Source organism: Rhinopithecus roxellana, chromosome 12 (genome assembly GCF_007565055.1).
Source record: "Rhinopithecus roxellana isolate Shanxi Qingling chromosome 12, ASM756505v1, whole genome shotgun sequence".
Classification (NCBI taxonomy): Eukaryota; Metazoa; Chordata; class Mammalia; order Primates; family Cercopithecidae; genus Rhinopithecus; species Rhinopithecus roxellana.
Window position 1 is genome coordinate 43,318,385 of NC_044560.1, and position 21,444 is coordinate 43,339,828.

At 40.8% G+C, this 21,444-nt stretch overlaps 1 protein-coding gene across 3 annotated transcripts in view; it reads right to left on the bottom strand.

Moving 5' to 3' along the window:
- Positions 1-21,444, bottom strand: part of LEPR (leptin receptor) — a 210,144-nt gene that overhangs the window by 99,758 nt on the left and 88,942 nt on the right. Inside the window, exons 1-2 of one of the 3 annotated variants that reach the window (XM_010365835.2) lie at positions 884-1,345; positions 512-556 (exon numbers count right to left, since the gene is read on the bottom strand). The exons of 1 other annotated variant lie outside the window; for it this stretch is intronic. The gene's annotated coding sequence lies outside the window, so the exon portion shown is untranslated. Of the gene's footprint in view, positions 1-511; positions 557-883; positions 1,346-21,444 lie in introns of those variants that run through there. One more of the 3 variants, XM_010365837.2, reaches the window with a different exon arrangement.

The window sequence follows — 21,444 nt, forward strand, 5'->3', positions numbered from 1 at the left end:
CACAGTGTCATAAATAATAAACAGGAAATCATACCAAAACTCAGATTTTCGGATTCCAAGTCCAGAGCCGTGAAGGGGTACTTGTTTAAATATACTTTAATACTTACAGAAATAAATGTTAACAGAGGACACCCCAAGCAACCCTTCAGTATAAAGAACTCCATTAGGCTGACAAGAGCCCAGAATTCTAATCTGTCTGCAAACACAAGTCCTAGAAATAACACCAGAAATAGCCAGTTTTTAAATGGCACCGCACCTGGGGTTTGCAAATGATTCCTTAGTTGGGTCTCTTTCTCGCCACTACAAATCCCTTTCAGTAAGTGGTTTGGTTGGGATTGGGTTTGGGGTTTTGCTGCTGCTGCTGCTGCTGCTGCTGCTGCTGTTTAATTTGCTTGCAGGGAATGGGGGAAGGTGGGAAACAAAAGCTTAGGTCTAAACCATCCCTACAGCACAATTATTTTTTCTCTTGTCATTCGAACCAGCAAATCCTCTTCAGGGCCCCAGGGCTTACTGTTTTAGGTGGCAGTCCCTTCAGTTTCCAAAGTAGGCAGGAAGCCTGGAAAAGAAGTTGGCGGGGTGGCATGCTCTCTCGGTGGTCCTGGGCAGGTTCGCGCCAGGCGCGGCCGGCTGCTCTCAGCCGTGCGCCCAGATCTTCCTCGCCCCGCGGCAGCCGAGAGTCGCCCGACGTCGCACCCACCCCACCCCCGCCTCCCGCCGGACGCTGACCCCTCCGGTGGTCCCGCTAAGCTGCCCCGGACTCCTGGTCCCTAAGCGGCCCGCGGAGCTCCGCGTCTGCCACGGGCGTCCCAAAGCCCCATTCTCGAGCTACCCGGAGCGGGAAGAGGTGGCAATAGAAGGTGCCGGAGAGGGAAGCGGGTCCCACCTTGATCCGGATCCGGGGGTCCAACTCGACCGAAGGCAGAGATGGCGGCGGCGCCGGGGCTCAGGCACCTGCGTCGCGCGCGCTCGGCCGGCCGTGGGCTCTGCGATGGGGCCGCTCCGAACTCCTCGCCCAAGGTGCGGGGCAAGTCTCAGGAGAGAGGAGGGCAGCCGAGTGCGTGGGGAGGTGGGGCTGAGCAGGAGCGGGCTGGGGTGGGGAGAAGGGAGGGAAGAGTCGGGTGGCCGCCGACGCGCGCCCCGCGCCCTCCGCAGCCGCCCCTAAGCGGGAGGAGCGGACTCGAGCTGTCAGGACGGCCGCGCAGGTGGCCGGGGGCGGCGGCGGGGAATGCCGCTGTGGGTGGCCGCGGGCCCGCGGGAGGAGAGACCCGGCGCTGGGGAGGGAGGACCCCCTGCCCGCAGAGAGGCCGAGAGCCCAGGCAAACCCAGCAAGCACGCGGCGCCGCGAGTTCCCTGGCAGTCACCCCTGCGTCGGTGGCTGCAGGCTTGAAATAGGCAGTGGGGTTCCCCTGTTCCTCCCACTCCCAGACTTCCAGAACTCTGCAGCAGCAGGTGTGTAAAATGCTACAATTAAGGTTGCAATAACTGGGAGGAGTGGGAAAAGAAAGCTCAATGGAAAAGATCAAAACAAGTGAGGTCATGAGTTTCCTGATACCAGGGATGCTTCCACCAGCATCTTCGTCATGTTTGTCAGGAAGGCTGAAGAGGGCATTTGCTCATCTGGTAGGTGGGGGTGTTTGGAGGGGATTGAGCTATATGACCACCACTCTTTCAATCCTGAAATTAAACGTTTGACGTAGCAATTTTTTTTTTGAAAGTATCCTTGGACAGTCTGATTCCAACTCCAAAGTAAGTAGACATTTTCCGGCCCTCCACTCAAAATGTTCATTCATTATTTGTCTATGTATTAAATACATCTTTATTGAGGAGGTACTATGTGCCAGACAATATGCTAGGTGCAGTTATAGTGTTCCTTGAACTTAGAGTTAGGGGTGGAAGGACAGACAGATAAGCATGTATTCATATAATTACCATCAGGACTGGGTGATATGAAGGAAACCAACAGGGTAAGGGAGAAAGAATGAAACGTAGTGGACATTCTCTAGATTGGATGGATGGCTAATTTTTAAAGGCCTCTACTTAATTTGACTAATGGCCTTATAGGAGGAAGCATTCAAGGCACACAGGCAAAGTGAGTTACTGGAAGTAGCCCACAGATGGGTAGGCCAGAAGCAAGGTCTACCGGCTCCCTGGCCCAGCTGCTGTGCGTTATGGAAGGAACCTTGCTATATAACTTTGCAAATGGAGCTTCTCCTTCATAGGAATCGCGTCTCAGGACCAATGTCACTTTTTTGAATAGCACTTGGATCTCCAGACCAGTTGTTGAAGTCACTTTATTCAGAAATGTCATATTTGTGTACTAAATGGGCTTTCATCGCTATCTGTGGTAGGCGAAAAGTAACCCAGAAACACTAACCCTTGGATTTCCACCAAACCTCAACAAACAGACGGGTGTCTCTATTGGATGGAGACAAGAATTGAGGTAGGTTTCTCCAGATTATTTAGGAAACAAAACAATAGAAAAAGAGTCTTTAATTAAATAATCAGTACTAGCACACACATTAGTTTCCTAGGTCTGCTGTAACAAATTACCACAAACTTGACGCTCAGACAGAAATGTATTCTCTTATTGCTCTGGAGACTAAAATTCCAAAATCAAAGTTTCAGCAGGTCTGTACTGGCTCCCAAGGCTCTAGGGGAAAATCCTTCCTTGCCTCTGGTGGCTTCAGGAATTCCTTGGCTTGTGACCACATAACTCCAGTCTCTGCCTTCATCTTCACATGCCTTCTCCTCTGTGTCTGTGCCTTCTTCTCTTCTTTCTGTTGTAAAGGACATTTGTCATTGGATTTAGGGACCAACCAGATAATTCAGGATGGTCTCATCTCAAGATTCTTAACTTAGTTACATCTGCAAAGACCCTTTTTCCAAATAAGGTCATGTTCACAGGGTACAGGAATTAGGATGTGGACATTTTTGGTGGGAAGTCACCATTTAACCCACTATAACTAGTAAACTAATAGAGATCAAAATCATTGTCTACTGTGGTATCAGGTGTCATTCCAGCATCATTATTTGAAATTGTATTGGCACTAAATATAATTAATTATTTCATTGTGAACTACTAAAAATAAGTATCGCTGGGCATGGTGGCTCAGGCCTGTAATCCTAGCACTTTGGGAGACTGAGGCGGGCAGACCACTTGAGCCCAGGAGTTCACGACCACCCTGACCAACACGGTGAAACCCCATCTCCATTAAAAATACAAAAATTAGCTGGGTGTGGTGGTGCACACCTGTAATCTCAACTACTTGGAGGGTTGAGGCAGGAGAATCAGTTGAATCCAGGAGGCAGAGGTTGCAGTGAACCGAGATCGCACCACTGCACTCCAGCCTTGGTGACAGTGAGACTCCGTCTCAAAAAAGTAAATAAATAATAAAAAATAAAAATAAATATCATTAAACCTGGGCATTTTGAAGAATAACTGTCCTGTAGGAAGCAAGTACAAAGGCTCAAACCCTCAACTTGTGTTTGAGTTGCAGGCAATCCTTGAAGGCCAAGCATGGCACCTCATAAGTGACCGTTGTTACAGAAATGCATCCTAAATGCATCTCTATAGATTTCTGATAATGTGCCAATACTGCGCTCCAAGTGAGAGGGTCCTTATAGAATTTACATTCTAGTCTAGGAGATACCTTTGAATCTCATTTCATCTGGCACAATATTGGGTACATACCTGAAGCCTGATAAAGAACTGTGAATGAATACATGAGTAAATACCAAGCAGCTAAGCACATTATTACTACAGTGAAAAACATCTCTACAATAAGAAGATAGAATTTGCTAGAGCAAAGCAGATTAACACCCTGACTCAATCACTATTCTCTTGAGAGAAGGGGAAAAAAAAACCCTAAAAGGAAAGCTTTGATGTGAAAAAGAAATTAATGAGATCACCTATCCTCTCTTTTGAAAAAAAATCAATACTACGCTCATTTACACAGATACAGATCCTGCTGGGAACAATGAATCATGACTAAAATTATAGTTACTTAAATCAGGAGAAATATTTTATCCAAGTATTTTAGTTGTTAGTTTCAAAAACATAAACATTGCTCAACTATTAAGTTGAGAATATTGATACACCACTTCTTGAAACTCTTTACAAATAATGATTTGAATGACTCCCTTTTCTTCCTGGCTTAACTCTTTTCTCTTTGACTTTCCTTCCTATTCTTCCACCCTTACAATTTTAAGCAATCAACCTATGCCTTAACAACTACCAAACCGGGTCTCATTCATTGACTTACATGGGTTACAGGTCCATCCCTGCACCAGTCGTGTGGCCAGTGAGTTGGAATATGATGACTGCCCAAGTATGTCACCTGACCTGGAAAATGGGGGATATGAAGAGGGTGAGTCTTAACCTAACCAAATTACTGAATGCAGGGAGAAAGTGGAACCCCAAAATAAAATTAGGGTGCTTTTACTGATGGGGAAGTTGTCAAAGAAAAGCACATATATCCACTACAGTAGACACTCAGAAAAGCTTGTGGTTGAACTGACTGTAGTTCTAAATAAAACAGTGGCTCAACTTGGCCATGATACCCTAAATGTCTTTTGGAAAGTTTTTCAGAATAAAATAATAATTATAACTATGATTATATGTCTAATTACCACACAAATCTTAAAAATTTGCATTCAAAAATGCATATAAAAGCCTCCTGAGTAGCTGGAATTACAGACACCCACCACCACGCCCACGTAATTTTTGTATTTTTAGTAGAGATGGGGTTTCACAATGTTGACCACGCTGGTCTCAAACTCCTGATGTCAATTGATCTGCCCGCCTCAGCCTCCCAAAGTGCTGGGATTACAGGTGTGAGCCACCGTGCCCAGCCAGCAATAGACTATTTAAATAGTACCAATGCCATTTCCAGCCAAAAGAAATTTATATTTAATGTACATGAAACTTTTAACTCCTCATGGAAAAACAATTTACAACTTGTAAGTTGCAACTGCTAATTCAAGAACTATTGTGTTCAATGAGCCAATGATATAGAACTATTTCTATTTTGGTTCCTAACATATCTCTGAGAATAAATCCCTTTAAAACCTAAATGACCAAGTAAAAATAAATTATTGTGTTATGTGAGGTGGCAGCTTTGGTTAATGGAATAAGCGATAGAAGACACTGTGACAGTCTTTTTGATGTATCAGTACGGCCAGGCTGCAGTCCCCAATTACATAATCAAACACTAATCCAGGAGTTGCTAGATGTCATTAAAGTCCATCATCAGTTGACTATACATAAAATAGATGATCCTAGATAATCATGGTGGGCCTGGTTCTGTCAAGCCTTTCAGTCAGATGGCTGTTTTGAGGGTTTCTGATCAGACAAAAGGCCTTAACCCTTTTTCCATTTAGGACAAAAAAGTACAGCTCACTGCCAGCACTCATTTAATTTTACATTAGACACATTCTTTGAGGCTGAAGCAAATCTGACTGATTTTCAATGTGAAAATAAAATATAAAAACTGTTCTTGGAGTTATTTCTAAACAGAGCTAACACCAGAATCATCTGAATCATCAGAATCATCTATTATGGAAAAATCAGGTTAATCAAATGAATCTTCAGCCAACAACTGTTGGGAACAGGCCCCCAAATCTGGCCATAAACTGGCCCCAAAACTGGCCATAAGCAAAATCTCTGCAGCACTGTGACATATTTGTGATGGCCATGACGCCCATGCTGAAGGTTGTGGGTTTACCGGAATGAGGGCAAGGAACACTGGGCCCAGCCAGGACCGAAAACCGCTTAAAGGTGGTTCTTAAACCACAAACAATAGCATGAGTGATCTGTACCTTAAGGACATATTCATGCTGCAGATAACTAGCCCAACCCATCCCTTTACTTCAGCCCATCCCTTTATTTCCCATAAGAAATACTTTTAGTTAATTTGTAATCTATAGAAACAATGCTTATCACTGGCTTACGGTCAATAAATATGTGGGTAAATCTCTGTTCAAGGCTCTCAGCTCTGAAGGCTGTGAGACCCCCACTTTCCTACTCCACATGCGATATTTCTGTGTGTGTGTCTTTAATTCCTCTAGCGCCGCTGGATTAGGGTCTCCCCGATCAAGCTGGTGGTCTTGGCAAACAACTCTTCAATAATAATGTTAACATCATCCATAGGACTGCTACATTTTCTAGGATTTGACATTTTCAGGGATTGAGAATGACTGTATTTTGTAAATGGAAATACCACTACTAAAAACAGAATGTGATAAATAGAATGATGTCTTTTGTTTCTGAAGTCAATATACTGGAGGGATGCAAAAATAATAATAAAAGCATATTACTTGGCAAAGTTATCTTGGGGTAAATGCTACAGCTACAGGTACCACTGGTGGGTATTCTCTGGGCAAACGGGTTAAGTCCAGGCATGGTGGCTCACTCCTGTAATCCCAACACCTTGGGAGTCCAAGGCAGGAGCATCACTTAAGGCCAGGAGTTCAAGACCAGCCTGGACATCATAGCAAGACCCTATATTTAAAAAACATTTTTTTGGCTGGGCACTGTGGCTCATGCCTGTAATCTCAGCACTTTGGGAGGCCGAGGCAGGCAGATCACGAGGTCAAGAGATCGAGACCATTCTGGCTAACATGGTGAAACCCCGTCTCTACTAAAAATACAAAAACAAAATTAGCTGGGTGTGGTGGCGGGCCCCTGTAGTCCAGCTACTCAGGAGGCTGAGGCAGGAGAATGGTGTGAACCCAGGAGGTGGAGGTTGCAGTGAGCCAAGATCACGCCACTGCACTCCAGCTTGGGCAACAGAATAAGACTCCATCTCAAAAAAAAAAAAAAAAAAAAATTGTAAATTAGCCAAGCTTGGTGGGGCAGACCTGTAATCTTAGCTATTTGGGAGGCTGAGGTGGGAGGATTACTCAAATTCAGAAGTCAAGGCTGCAGTGAGCTGTGATCACACCACTGTACTCCAGACTGGGCAACAGATCAAGACCTTCTCACTTCCTTCTGAGGAAGTAGAGTTGTTAGAATCCATATTTCTACTAAAAGTCTGCTTAGATAGAAAGATAGAAGGCTATCTTAAACAGACTTTTAGTAGAAATATAGATGTTAACAACTCTGCTTCTTCAGAAGGAAGTGAGAAGCAAGGTAGAGAAAAATATATACTGCCCTAGAAAATACCTAAGTCATTATTAACAGGCTATTGGTAGAAATACGGACATGAAAGTGGCTGCTGGAGACCAGACGCAGTGGCTCACACCTGTGATCCCAGCACTTTAGGAAACCTAGGCAGGCAGATCACTTGAACCCAGGAGTTTGAGACCAGCCTGGGAACATGGCAAAACCCTGTCTCTACTGAAAATACAAAAATTAGCAGGGTGTGGTGGTGTGCACCTGTAGTCCCAGCTACTTGGGAGACTGAGGTGGGAGAATTGCTTGAACCTGGGAGGTGGAGGTTGCAGTAGACTGAGATCACACCACTGCACTCCAGCCTGGGTGAAAAAGTGAGACCTGGAAGGAAGGAAGGAAGGAAGGAAGGAAGGAAGGAAGGAAGGAAGGAAGGAAGGAAGGAAGGAAGGAAGGAAGGAAGGGGGGGAGGGAGGAGAGAGAGGAGGGAAGGAAGGAGAGAGAGAGGAGGGAAGGAAGGAGAGAGAGAGAAGGAAGGAAGGAAGAGACAGAGAGAGAAAGAAAGAGAGAGAGAGAGAGAGAGAGAGAGAAAGAAAGAAAGAAGAAAGAAAAAGAAAGAAAGAAAGAAAGAAAGAAAGAAAGAAGAAGAAAAAAGAAAGAAAGAAAGAAAGAAAGAAAGAAAGAAAGAAAGAAAGAAAGAAGAAAGAAGAAAGAAGAAAAGAAAAAAGGAAAAGAAAAGAAAGAAAGAAAAAGAGAGAGAGATGGCTGTTACTGAGGACTCAGATGGAAATGAGAAACGTGTTATTGGAAACTGGAGGAAGGCTGATACTTGTTATATAGTGATAGAAAGCTTGGCAGAATTGTGTCCTGCAGTTATGTGGAAAGCAGAATTTGTAAACAATGAAACTGGGCATATAGCTGAGGAGATTTTCAAGCAGTGTTGAAGGCATATTTTGGTTTCTCGCTGCTTATAGTAAGATGTAAAAGGAAAGATAAAAATTAGGGAAAGAACAGTGAAACCAAAAGTTGCCAGGACTTGATGACTTAAAATGTTCTCAGCAGAAATTAAGGATTCATTGGCAGAAAAGTGCATTGTAGAGAAAAAGCCAAAAGTGTGGCTGGTAACACTTTTGCTATTACCTCAGAAAGATAAAAATCAGTATTCAGTCACACAAAAGACTCTTTAAAGAGATGAAACAGGTGACTCATGGATCCCCTCAGCCTTCTTGGACCCCCAAGATAGAGACAAGATTATCTAGGAAAAATCTATAAACAAGCTTCTTTTCTTCTGCAGTGAATTTCTCTAATACACACAGGAAAACTACAAGATTCTGGAGAATTTTATACCAGTGGAAACACTGCCACCTTGAAATTTAAAGGATAAAGTACAGGACAAAAGAAAGCTATTGGACCTCCAAAATTCCACAGACAAGAAACAGGTTGATAAAACTACTCAGATGTAAACAGATCACACTGCAAAACAGACAGAAATCCTAGGCCTACCAGAAACCCAATCAACAAAAACCTCTGCAGGTGAGGAAACAGGAGTCTGCATTTTAATAGGCACACCAAATGAAATTGGAGAAAACTACATTTAGGAGGAAGGCAAGAATTATAGTTCACTTCACATATTGGAAAGACGGTCATGAGGAAAATGTGGTAGACTATTCTATGTAGCTCCTGTAAACTGAATGTCAGTGCGTGGAATGAATAGGGAGCCAGGTTTAAACGAAACCTGAGGAATAACTTTCTAACTCTCACGACGATTGGAAGTGGAATGGGCTTTCTGGTAAGACAATGCACTCTTTGTTAGGCAGGAATCTAGACCCAACATGGCGGCGTTACCGGCATAGCAGGCCTTTTGTTAAAGACTCCCTTCACCCTTGTACACACCCGCAGACTTACATGCGTCAGAGTTCCGGCTGGGCAACCACATTCCCCCATGACCTGCAGGTCACCTGCATTCCACAAGTTTGTAAACAGCAGTTTCGGTTAACAGTTTCCAAAGACCCCTTCCTCGTGACCCTTACTCAACTCCTGCCCTAGTAGTTTCAAGACTCCCCAGGCCCTGTTTGCACAACCAGCTTCCCTACGTCTCAGGCTATAAGAAGACCCTACCCTCCTCCCTCAGCACGACTTCCTCGGCCCACGCCTTTGGAACGAGGAACCTCGCCCGCAAGCCCTAATAAAGGCTATTCTCACTGCCATTTGCCTTGTGTCTTCGTTCCCGGTTCGGCTCCAGCCTCAGTTTACCTTTACACTCTTCATAATAGATATCTTTAAATACAGTCTAAATTATGTTCATCAGGGATGTCATAGGATGGGATTGGATGGGAGACGAGTTAGACTGGAATGATGGTGATTAAGACACATCAAAGACTATTATTTGACGCTACAACTTCAGAGCATTTATATAAAAAGATTTGGGGTGTAAATGATGAGTTCAAGAGTAAAAATGTTACTGACTATCCACAATAGAGTTGATCCACCCTCCATAGAACGTGACCAATTTTTTCCTCCAAAGGTGGTGATTGCTTTACTTACTTTGCCCACATGTGTTCTCCATTGGTGAGGGGAGAGAAGTAACATACAGACAGAGATCAGAGACAACTTATTTTCAAGATGGTCAGGGTGAACTGGCAAATCTGAAACAGGAAAATTAGCTGATGCAGATTATCACTTAAACATATATACGCATGCCCTGACTTTCACCAGCTCAGTTAAGCAAAGAACCACTAAGTAGCTTCACAGCTTATGGTGCATTTGCTCTGCCCTGACTTTCAGATTGATTGTGTATAAATCTTTCAGGTCTGGAGTACCAGTGCCCTGCAGGAACCACTAGTATCTATAGTTACAGGAGTATTTACCAAAGTTTTCTTGACTTTGACCAGCTTTATACACCATATCCCATTTGTAATATCAAAGAAGTCTGGAACAAACTGGTAGAGGTAAAAGGACATTTACTATTACCATCTAAAAACTGTGGGAGATTACTCAAAACATTAAAATTTCATAAGAGAGATTTGAGACTACTCGGTTAGTATGCTCTAAAGAGAATCATGAAGCTTTGTCTTTCTTTTGCAATTTTGTGTTGCTACAATTGCTCTGATTTGCCCTTGTCTTTGGAAGGGAAAAGGGTGATGGGGTGGCAAAATCAAGGTCTCAGAAGAGGTGATGAGTCTTTATGAAATGGGTACAGAGGCACTTACAGCTAACAGCAAAAAAGCTGTATTTGCAAACTTGAAAGGTGTTATGGTATGGTACAAAAGAATTCACCAGTACAATTAATAGTAATAAAAAATCAAGTATATTCTTAGATTTAAGTAAATGCCTTCTTACATACTGAGTTGCATTAGCTGGATAAACAATATAGCTGTTTAATTAAATAATGGATTCTGAGACCAAAGTAAACATTAGAAGAGAAAACCTTTTACATAAAGATGTTTAATTTTGGGGGTCACTTGACATGACATTTGCAGATAATTAGTAGGCCTGCTTATTTGAGTAAATGGCAACCAGTATCTCTGCCTGAGCTGAAAACACATTTAGCAATGGAAAGTGGTTTTTTTTGTTGTTTTCTTTGTTTTTTTTGAGACGGAGTCTCACTCTTTTGCCCAGGCTTGAGTGCAGTGGCGTGATCTCGGCTCACTGCAACCTCCACCTCCTGGGTTCAAGTGATTCTCCTGCCTCAGCCTCCCAGCTAGCTGGGATTACAAGTGTGTGCCACCACGCCCCACTAATTTTTTTATATTTTTAGTAGAGACGGGGTTTCACCATGTTAGCCAGGATGGTCTCAATCTTCTGACCTCGTGATCCACCCGCCTCAGCTTCCCAAAGTGCTGGGATTACCGGTGTGAGCCACTGCACCCAGCCAGAAATGGAAAGTTTTAAACCTCGAGTATAAAAGTTGACTTAACGAAAGCCTAAAATCAATTTTACACATTAAATACAAATGGTAACCATAGAATACATTTCATTCTTCAAAAAGTTTTAGCAATTTAAAGTTAAACCAAATAGTTAATAAGCAATAAAAGAAAAGTACTTTAAAATTTTAGAAAGGAAATTGAAGAACAAATAAGGAAAATCTGAGTTTCAAAATCCTTAATTAACAGGATAATTAATATCAACTAACCAAGTTGACTATCTTAAGTGCCAGCAATTTTTTCTTTAAATTTCATGATATTCAAAATATCTCTTACTAAAGTGCTATCTCCAGGCCCAGCCAGATAATTTAACCCAAATTCTCCAAGACACACAGTTTTTATAGTGCTCATTATACAATACAATATTTTACTAATATAGTTGCTCCATAAATGCTTTTTGAATGAAAGGGGCATTTTATGAAAGAAAGACAAGAGGAACAAATACATACAGAACAAATGAACACTCTATTGTCAAGCCATAAATTGAGAAAAACAAATACTAATAACAAGAAAGCTTAGACATTAAAATACTTCAGGCTATCCTTATGTTTTTCTAAGAAGGTATTCTTGGGGTACAAAAGTAAAAATGAAACTGTATCTATAATTTATACTAAAAAATAAATATGAGATGTTTAGAGAACAGTTATATGAACATTTACTTACACACAAAAAAATGGCTTTGTCATTCCTTCTAGGAATTTAAGGTTTCATAAAATATTCTTAAGGTAAAGCCTTGACCGTTTTACGGACTTGCTCAACAGCATCTGTGTCTCTGCACTGCCTACAGGATAAAGTTTAAACTAAGTCTGGCACTGAAATTCTTTCTCAGTATATTGTCAGCTTAATTTACCAGTGTTTTCTTCCACTTCAGGAAAGAACTCACAGTTACTTAAAAGCATCTTTGCATTTATTTTCACTTCCTGATTTTGTTCATGCTATGTCATCCTGAATATTATTCCTTCATTCCACAGCATCCCTCCCTCAACCATCACCCACCACCATTGTCTGCTGGCTGAGATCCTAGCCAATATGTCAAGATCCAACAAAATATTCCTTGTAATCTCCCAAATTGGGACTATGCTATCTACAGTCTATGATCATTTATAAATTTATTTGGTTTCCATTTTATCATGAAACATTATCTGATTCATCTAATGACTGCTTATGCATATCCCTATATAAATGCCCTGAGGGCAAATGTTATATCTTATTAAAGTTGTTTGTTTCATTATTTCCTAAAGTATTTATGACAGTATCTTAGATGTACAAATTGCTCAAATAATATATATTGGACTCAAGGGTAAAAGGCAAATTTTACTGTTTTCCATTTGTATAACTAAAAAGAACAAAAAAGTGATTTGAAGAATAGATACTTCACAATGATTATATGCCTATAATATTGTTTTAAATTCACATACCAAAGGGATTTTTATTCTAAATTACCATATAACATATATTATAGGAATTATATGTTCAGCATAATCTCAATGGATTTTAAAATATATATGCATAAGAAAAAATGATGAGCTATACACCAAAATGTTATCAAAGGCTATCTTCAGATTATGGGATAATGGATACGTTTATTTTCCTGTTTATATTTACTTTTCTAATTTATCTACAGCAATCATATGTTTACTAAAATAATTGGGAGGAAAAGAGTTATTTGAAAATACCTATGTAAGACCATGTGTTCTTTGGAAGCTCTTCCTGAGAACTAGGACCTTTCAGATTCTCCTACAGGCCTGGGGCTGCCCAGTTACTGTTGGTGGCTCTTCACTGGCCAGTTGCTCAACCTGTAACTCATTTAGACTCCTAATCTGTTGAAACACCTTTCCTTGCCCTTTGAAATCTGCTGGCATGAATATGGCAGAATCATATTTCCTTGACTGTCAGAAAAGCTACGTAATAGCAGTGAAATTCATAGCAGCTATTTACACCGTGATCAAGAAGCTGTTTAGAGTTGAAAGGCAAGTCAATTGGATTGTTAATAATTTCATACCAAGAGCAAAAATTACTTAACCCCAAGATTAAAATTAACAACAGAACATGGACTAAAATATGACTTCCCCAAGGAAATTTTTTACATTTTTTCAGTACTTCATGCAGTATCCGTATTTTTTTATCTATTTGCCTATTTCTCATAAATGAGCAACACAGTGTAAGGAAAACTACAAAATTCTCCAAATTGTATGCATAAGCCAAATTATTATTTCCTTGCACCTGAAAGAATATCATGAGAAATAAAGTAAAGAGAATAAATCTTGGGAAATAACTCCTAGAATATTACCTGAAAAGGCTGTTATAAATAAGCAGTTGGCCAGAATAAAACTATCTCAGAATTATGCAGCTAAGTAAAGTTTTTGTAGAGAAGTATTTCAGATTTAAGTCCCTATGAACCTAAAGGAAGTGTCCAACATTTCTGACAATCCTGATAATTGGTACACACATACTACAAACCAATTTTCACAAAGCACAGAGCACTTTATTCTCTGCAGGAGTATAATGGGATTTGAGAGCAAAACCCACCAGGCCTATTCACTGACCTATAGGCCAACTCTCATGGTTAAACTGCTGCAAAGTTTACAAATTTATAATGAAATGGCTGTGTTATTTTCTTTCCAGAGCCCAGGTTCTAATTCTGAACTAATGAGTCATAAAATACATAGTCAGTATCTTGTTCATAATTTTAGTATCTTGCTTTTATCATATCAATGTGACATAAAGGAAACCTTTATAAGTATAGGCACACAAGGTAGATAATGCAATTCAGTATTTTTACCAGACTACTCCCCACCTCCCCTACCTCTGATCAAAGTATTTATTCCCTTTTGGCAGAGAAACTGTTCCTTCCCTGACACCAAGCACATGGATCTAGGCGGAGCTACCAGTTACAGCATGCTGGCTTCAGAGGCCACACAGCAAGTGCTCCAAGCTGGACCCATCATAGTATCCCACATTCCTAACTCTGTAATTGGTAAATAGGGTGAGAACACGATTAGAGAAAGGCCAGTCAAGATTGTTCTCTGAAGCTTTTCAAACAGGAGCTTGGATGAGGGCACCATGCTGTAACAGTCAAGGAGGTGAAGAGCTTTTTCCTTCCAGATGGTGAATATACGCAGTTACAAGCTGCAGCTGCTAGTAGCCAGGTTCTCTGCCACATATAAGAACACAGTCTGAAGTAGAAGACAAAATTTAAATTTCAGGTCGCATAAGCAAATGATCAGAAAGTGTGGCTTAATTTTTTTCATGCAACTGAACTTAATTTCTTCAATGATATCCTGTTTTACTAGATGATAGAAACTCAACCTTAATGAATTCAGGCTCCCACTTCTTTTCCTTCAGTTCATATCTAATTTTAAGCAAGGGACATGGGACAGAAGGAAGGCAGGGCCAGAATAAGCAAAGATTCTGATATTTGGTCATTTGTTGAATTTGGCATCTCCCTCCTTATCCTGTCTGTTTTTCAAGGGTTGATGTACATGGATTCATGCCAAAGGTCACTTCAGGATCAATGACTCTCCTTCCTGGCCCCCAGTGCCCTGCTGAAGTGCATTGAAAAGTGTTCTCCAGCACCACTCTGGGTTCTGGGCACCTTGGTGAAGGCCCAGCAACATGACTATGCTAGGCTCAGGAATTAGTCTACTGCTCCTACACCTTGCTGAGGCAAGTTGGAATTCCAGGAAGCTGCTTCAGATCTGAGAACCTTCATCAAAACGGCTATTCCTACATACTGCCCCGTGCTACCTGATAGGGTTTAGATTTGTGTCTCCGCCCAAATCTCATGTCCAGTTGTAATCCCCAGTGTTGGAGGTGGGGCCTGGAGGGAGGTGATTGGATCATGGGGGCAGTTTCTATTGAATGGTTTAGCACCATCCCCTTGGTGCTGTTCTTGTGGTAGTGTGTGGGAGGTGTTTGGGTCATGGGGGCAAATCTCTCATGGCACTTTGTTGTCCTTGGTGTAATGAGTGAGTTTTCACAACATCTACTGGTTTAAAAGTGTGTAGCATCTCCCCCTTCTCTCTCTTGCTCCTGCTCCCACCATGTGAAACAGATTGCTCCTCATTTGCCTTCTGCCATGATTGGAAACTTCCTGAGGCCTCCCCAGAAGCAGAAGTCACTATGCTTCCTGTACAGTCTGCAGAACCATGAACCAATTTAACCTCTTTTTTCTATAAATTACCTAGTCTCAGGTATTTCTTTACAGCAATGAGAGAGCAGACTGATACACTAACTCGAGTTGCAGAGGGGTTTTCTCTCCACCCCTAGCTCTATCTGGAATAAAGACGAGTAGCTCTTTCTACTCTGTGATTGTCTCAGCTGTTGTGATAGTTTTCAACAGATTGTGGCATTTTCCCACATTTGCTAGTATCTCAGGGACAGCTCTTCAAACTTAGTCCTCTCTTTTCTGAACAAAAATTATCCGGTTCATTCAACTAACTACCTCTTACATGGCAGAATTGGAATGTGAAATTTTTTAGGGTAGGAATAAGATCTTAACTTTTAAAAAAGTTTGAAGTTAAATCAGTGCTTAGCATATATGCCCTTAAGAAATGTTTTGTGAATACACAGATGAATTAATGAATGGGGCAATGTGATTGCAAGACCTTGGTTGCCATTTTTTGGGAAAAATACATATATGTGTGTGTGTGTGTGTATATATACATATATATATGAACACTAGAGCAATACTTTTCAAATTTGGATGTGCACATAAATTACCTGGAGATCTGTTGAATGTAGATTCTGATTCAGGTCTGGATTGGGGTCTGAGACTCTTCATTTCTAACTGGATTCAAGGTTGTGCAGACACTGCTGGTCCTAGAACCACATCTCAAGTCACACTGCTCTAAAATCATCTGACAATGGGACTCTTTAGGACATACTGGGTTGCCAGTCACTGGAAGTATTTAAGCAGATGTTACTATTTGTCAGAAATGTGACAGAAAGAATGTATGATTGTTAATAATAGGGGAAACTGGGTGTACAGTACACGGGAACTTTCTGTACTATCTTTGCCATTTTTCTTCAGATCTAAAACAATTCTAAAATAAGTGTTTTGTTTTGTGTTGTGTTTTGTGAGACAGGGTCTCACTCTGTTACCCAGGGTTGGCTGCAGTGGGAGTGTCTATTGCTCCTCCCCCAGAGGGTTCAGTTCTCGGATATGAATTTCACAGAGTACTTCAAAGTTTTTGTTTCAATTATATATTGGCTGTACTTGACATTATAAAGCAAATTCAATTTAAAACAATAAACACAAATGCCTGCTGTGTTGCCTAGTGATAGTATCATCTACTAGGTGCAGGGCCCCTTTCCCAGTGGTACTGAGAGGTGAAGCTGGCTGGGCTTCTGGGTTGGGTGGGGACTTGGATAACTTTTCTGTCTAGCTAAAGGATTGTAAATGCACCAATCAGTGCTCTGTGTCTAGCTAAAGGTTTGTAAACACACCAACCAACACTCTGTGTTTAGCTAATCAGGTAGGGGACTTGGAGAACTTTTGTGTCTAGCTAAAGGATTGTAAACGCACCAATCAGCACTCTGTGTCCAGCCAAAGATTTGTAAATGCACCAATCAGCACTCTGTCAAAATGCACCAATCAGCAGGATGTGGGTGGGGCCAAATAAGGGAATAAAAGCAGGCCACCCAAGCCGGCAGCAGCAACCCGCTGGAGTCCCATTCCATGCATTGTTCGTTAGCTCTTCACAGTAAATCTTGCTGCTGCTCACTCTCTGGGTCTGCGCTGCCTTTATGAGCTGTAACAGCGCAAAGGTGTGCAGCTTCACTCCTGAAGCCAGCAAGACGACGAACCCACTGCGAGGGACGAACAACCCCTTATGTGCCACCTTTATGAACTGTAACACTCACTGCGAAGGTCTGCAGCTTCACTCCTGAGGCCAGTGAGACCATGAACCCACCAGAAGGAACAAACAACTCCAGACGTGCCACCTTTAAGAGCTGTAACACTCACCGTGAAGGTCTGCAGCTTCACTCCTGAAGTCAGTGAGACCACGAACCCACCAGAAGGAAGCAACTCCAGACCCATCTGAACATCTGAAGGAACAAACTCTGGACACACCACCTTTAAGAACTGTAACACTCGCCGGGCGCGGTGGCTCAAGCCTGTAATCCCAGCACTTTGGGAGGCCGAGACGGGCGGATCACGAGGTCAGGAGATCGAGACCATCCTGGCTAACACGGTGAAACCCCATCTCTACTAAAAATACAAAATATTAGCCGGGCGAGGTGGCGGGCGCCTGTGGTCCCAGCTACTCAGGAGGCTGAGGCAGGAGAATGGTGTGAACCTGGGAGGCGGAGGTTGCAGTGAGCTGAGATCCGGCCACTGCACTCCAGCCTGGGCGACAGAGCAAGACTCCGTCTCAAAAAAAAAAAAAAAAAAAAGAACTGTAACACTCACCACGAGGGTCTGCAGCTTCATTCTTGAAGTCAGCGAGACCAAGAATCCACCAATTCCAGACACAGTACCAACTCAGCTGTCTTTTTTCCCCTTTTGGCCTTCCTTTTCCTGCTAACGTGGGATAGCTCTCTTGATCTTGAGAGCCTGAATTCAATCCTAGTCTGTGCTTTTGAGATTCAAAACACAGTGTGCTGTAACATCTCCTTCTGTGGCAATGCACATAAAAATGCCAATGAGTAGATGAGGGTTACAGGGTAAATAAACGAAAGTACTGGTGGAATCACATAAGGTAATCAAAGTATTCCTCTGCAGAGGGCACAGGGTCCAGAAAGAAAAGTAGCAAAGGCTACATGAGGGAAGTGTGCTGCAGCAGCACCTAAGTCTTGGCCCTAAGTTCTGAGTCCCTTCTAAAGTGCCCGCTTCTGCCTTGCTAAAGCTCAGTTGATCAACTATTCATTTAATTCTGTGAGTTACCTAAGGATCTCTCCTCAATTCCTTCTTTTTACTTAAGCTAATTGTAGCTACATTTTTGCCACTTGCACCTTACAGAATCCCACCCAAAATAATAGCTTTGCCAAAAAGGAGAATTTTTATTTCCTGGAATCAGAAAAATTTCAACAGTCAAGCAACAGGAACAGAGACTTGTAGATGGTCTTCAGGAACCTTAAAATCACCAGTAATCTTCTCCATCTCTTGTCCCTTCCTCTCCATATAAGTCAGTTTCATTTCCCGTTACTTCCACATAGTGGAAAATATAGTGCTGACCATTCCCAGGTTTTCCATAGAGTGGTTTCCATCACCAGATAAAGGAAGAAATAAATCAGTTTATATTATTTTGTTTAAGTAGTAGAAATGTAAAGAGAAAGAAAATTATTGGGTTCTCTGATTATTCCATGCCATGTGGACAACAGTTTGTGTTTGGATTGTAATGGTAAAGAAAATCTCCTCTTTATGACCAAGTTATCCAGCCCTTTTAAAACTCCCTTTTAAACTTCCTTTGTATACAAAGGAAAAAAAAATTTGAAAAGATTGCTCTGTGTTTTTCTTAAGCTAAATTCAGAAAACAGAAAGTAATGAGAATAAAAACAAAGCAAGTTTTTAAACAGATAAAAATTTTAAAAACAATCATGCATTAATGCCTTTGCACTCAATATTAAATATAACAGAACAAAGAAGAATCTCATATTCCTAACACAGAAGAATTTTAAAGTCAAGGAGACTAAACTGTGATAACATATGCCCTGTTTCTTGTACCTTGTCCAAGCATAAGATACTGTAAAAATTTTCTTTCAGTTCTAAATTTGATGTACTTGACATTATAAAACACATTCAATTGAAAACATCAATAAACAAAAATGCCCACAGAATGAAGGACAAAACGTATGATCATCAATAAGAGATGCAGAAAAGGGACTGACAGAATTAAACATCCTTTCATAATGAAAATGCTCAACAAATTCAGAGTAGAAAGAATGTTCCTCAACACAATAAAGGCCATACACAGCAAACTCATAGCTAATGTCACAATCAATTGTGAAAGTTGAAGGCTTTTCTCTAAGATCAGAAACAGAGCAAGGATATCCACTCTCACCACTCCTATGCAACATAGTACGGGAAGTCCTAGCCAGAGCAACTAGGCAAGAGAAAGAAGTAAAAGGCATCCAAATTGGAAAGAAGTAAAATTATCTCTTTTTGCTGATGACATGATCTTATAGATGGACAATCCTAAAGACTTAACCAAAAAAATTAATAAAACTCATAAACTAACTCAGTAAAGTTGCAGGATACAAAATTAACCTACAACAATCAGTAGAATTCCTACACACAAATCATAAACTAACTGAAAAAGAAACTAGGAAAACAATCCCATTTACATTAGTATCAAAAATAAAATAAAATACTTAGGAGTAATTTAACCAAGGAAGTGGAAGATCTGTATACCAAAAACTATAAAACATTGATGAAATAAATTGAAAATTATACAAATAAATGGAAAGATATTGTGTGTTCATGGAGTGGAATAATTTATATTTTGTAAACATTCATATTACCCAAAGCAATCTACAGAGTCATTGCAATCCCTACCAAAATTCTAATGTCATTCTTCACAGAAATTTTTTAAAATTCTAAAATTTGTATGAAGTCACAAAGACCCCAAATAGCCAAAGCAATCTTGACCAGAAAGAACAAAGTCAAAGCCAGAGGCATCACACTACCAGATTTCAAAATATATTATAAAATTACAGTAATCAAAACAACATGGTACTGGCATACAAACAGACACATAGACCAACAGAATAGGACAGAGAACTCAGGAATAAACCGATACATCTATAGTCAATTGATTTTTGACAAAGATACCAAGCACACACAATGGGGAAAGACATCTCTTCAATAAATCATATTGTGAAAACTGGATATCCACATGAAGAAGAATCAAAATGGACCATTACCTTATCCCTTATAGAAGAATCAACTCAAAATGGATTAAAGACTTAAACATAGGACCTGAAACTATAAAACTACTAGAAGAAACCTAGGGAAAATTTCACAACATTGATCTGGGGAATGATTTCTTGGCTATGATCCCAAAAACACAGGCAATAAAAGCAAAAATAGACAGATGGGATTGCATCAAACTGAAAAGCTCTGCACAACAAAAGAAAATCTCAACAGAGTAAAGAAACAACCCACAAACTGGGGAAAAGTATTTGTAAATCATACATTGGATAAGAGGCTAATATCTAAAATATACAAGAAACTCAAACTACTCAATAACAAGAAAACAAATAACCCAGTGAAAAAACTGGCAAAGAATTTCAATAGACATTTCTCAGGAGAAGACATACAATGGCCAACACATACATTAACTAAAATGCTCAACATTTCTAATTATCAGAGAAATGCATGTTAAAACTACAATTGGATATCACCTCACGCCTGTTAGATCGGCTATTATCAAAAATATGAAAGATAAGTATTAGCAAGTATGTGGAGAAGGAACTCTTGTACACTGTTGGTGGTATTACAATTAAGTGCAGCCATTTTGAAAAACAGTATGAAGCTTTAAAAAATGAAAAATAAAAATAGATTTACCATATGATCTAGCAATTCTACTTCTGGGTATATGCAAAAGAATTGAAATCATATGTTAAAGAGATGTCTGCACTCCCATGCTCATTGCAGCATTATTCACAGTAGCCAAGATATGGAAACAACCTAAGTGTTCATCAACAAATGAATGGATTTTTTTAAATGTTGTGTATATATGTGTGTATATGTATATGTTATATATATTTATATATATGCACTCACACAATGGAATACTATTCAGCATTAAAAAAAAAATCTGTCATTTGGGACAATATGAATGAACCTAGAGGGCATTATGTTAAGTGAAATAAGCGGTCAGGCATGGTGGCTCACACCTGTAATCCCAGCATTTTGGGAGGCTGAGGCGGACAGATCACTTGACGTCAGGAGTTCGAGACTAGCCTGGCCAAGTTGGTGAAATTCTGTCTCTATTAAAAATACAAAAATTAACCAGGTGTGGTGGCGGGCGCCTGTAATCCCAGCTATTTGGGAGGCTGAAGCAGGAACATCGCTTGAACCCAGGAGGCAGAGGTTGCAGTGAGCCGAGATTGCGCCACTGCACTCCAGCCTGGGTGATAGAGCAAGACTCAGTCTCAAAAAAAAAAAGAAAGAAAGAAAGAAGCCAGGCATGGCTAGACAAATACCCTACTTTTATGTGGAATCTTAAAAAGTCAAACTCATAGAAAGAGAGAGTAAAAAGGTGGTTACCAAAGGCTGGCAGTGAGTGAGAGTGTGGACAGGGAAAGGAGAGATGTTCAACTGATACGAAGTGTCAGTTAGAAATAAGTTCTAGTGTTCTATTGGACAGCATACTGACTGTAATAATAATATATTGTATATTTCAAAATCTCTAAGAGAGGATTTTAAGTGTTCTCACCACAAAGAAATGATAAATATTTGAAACG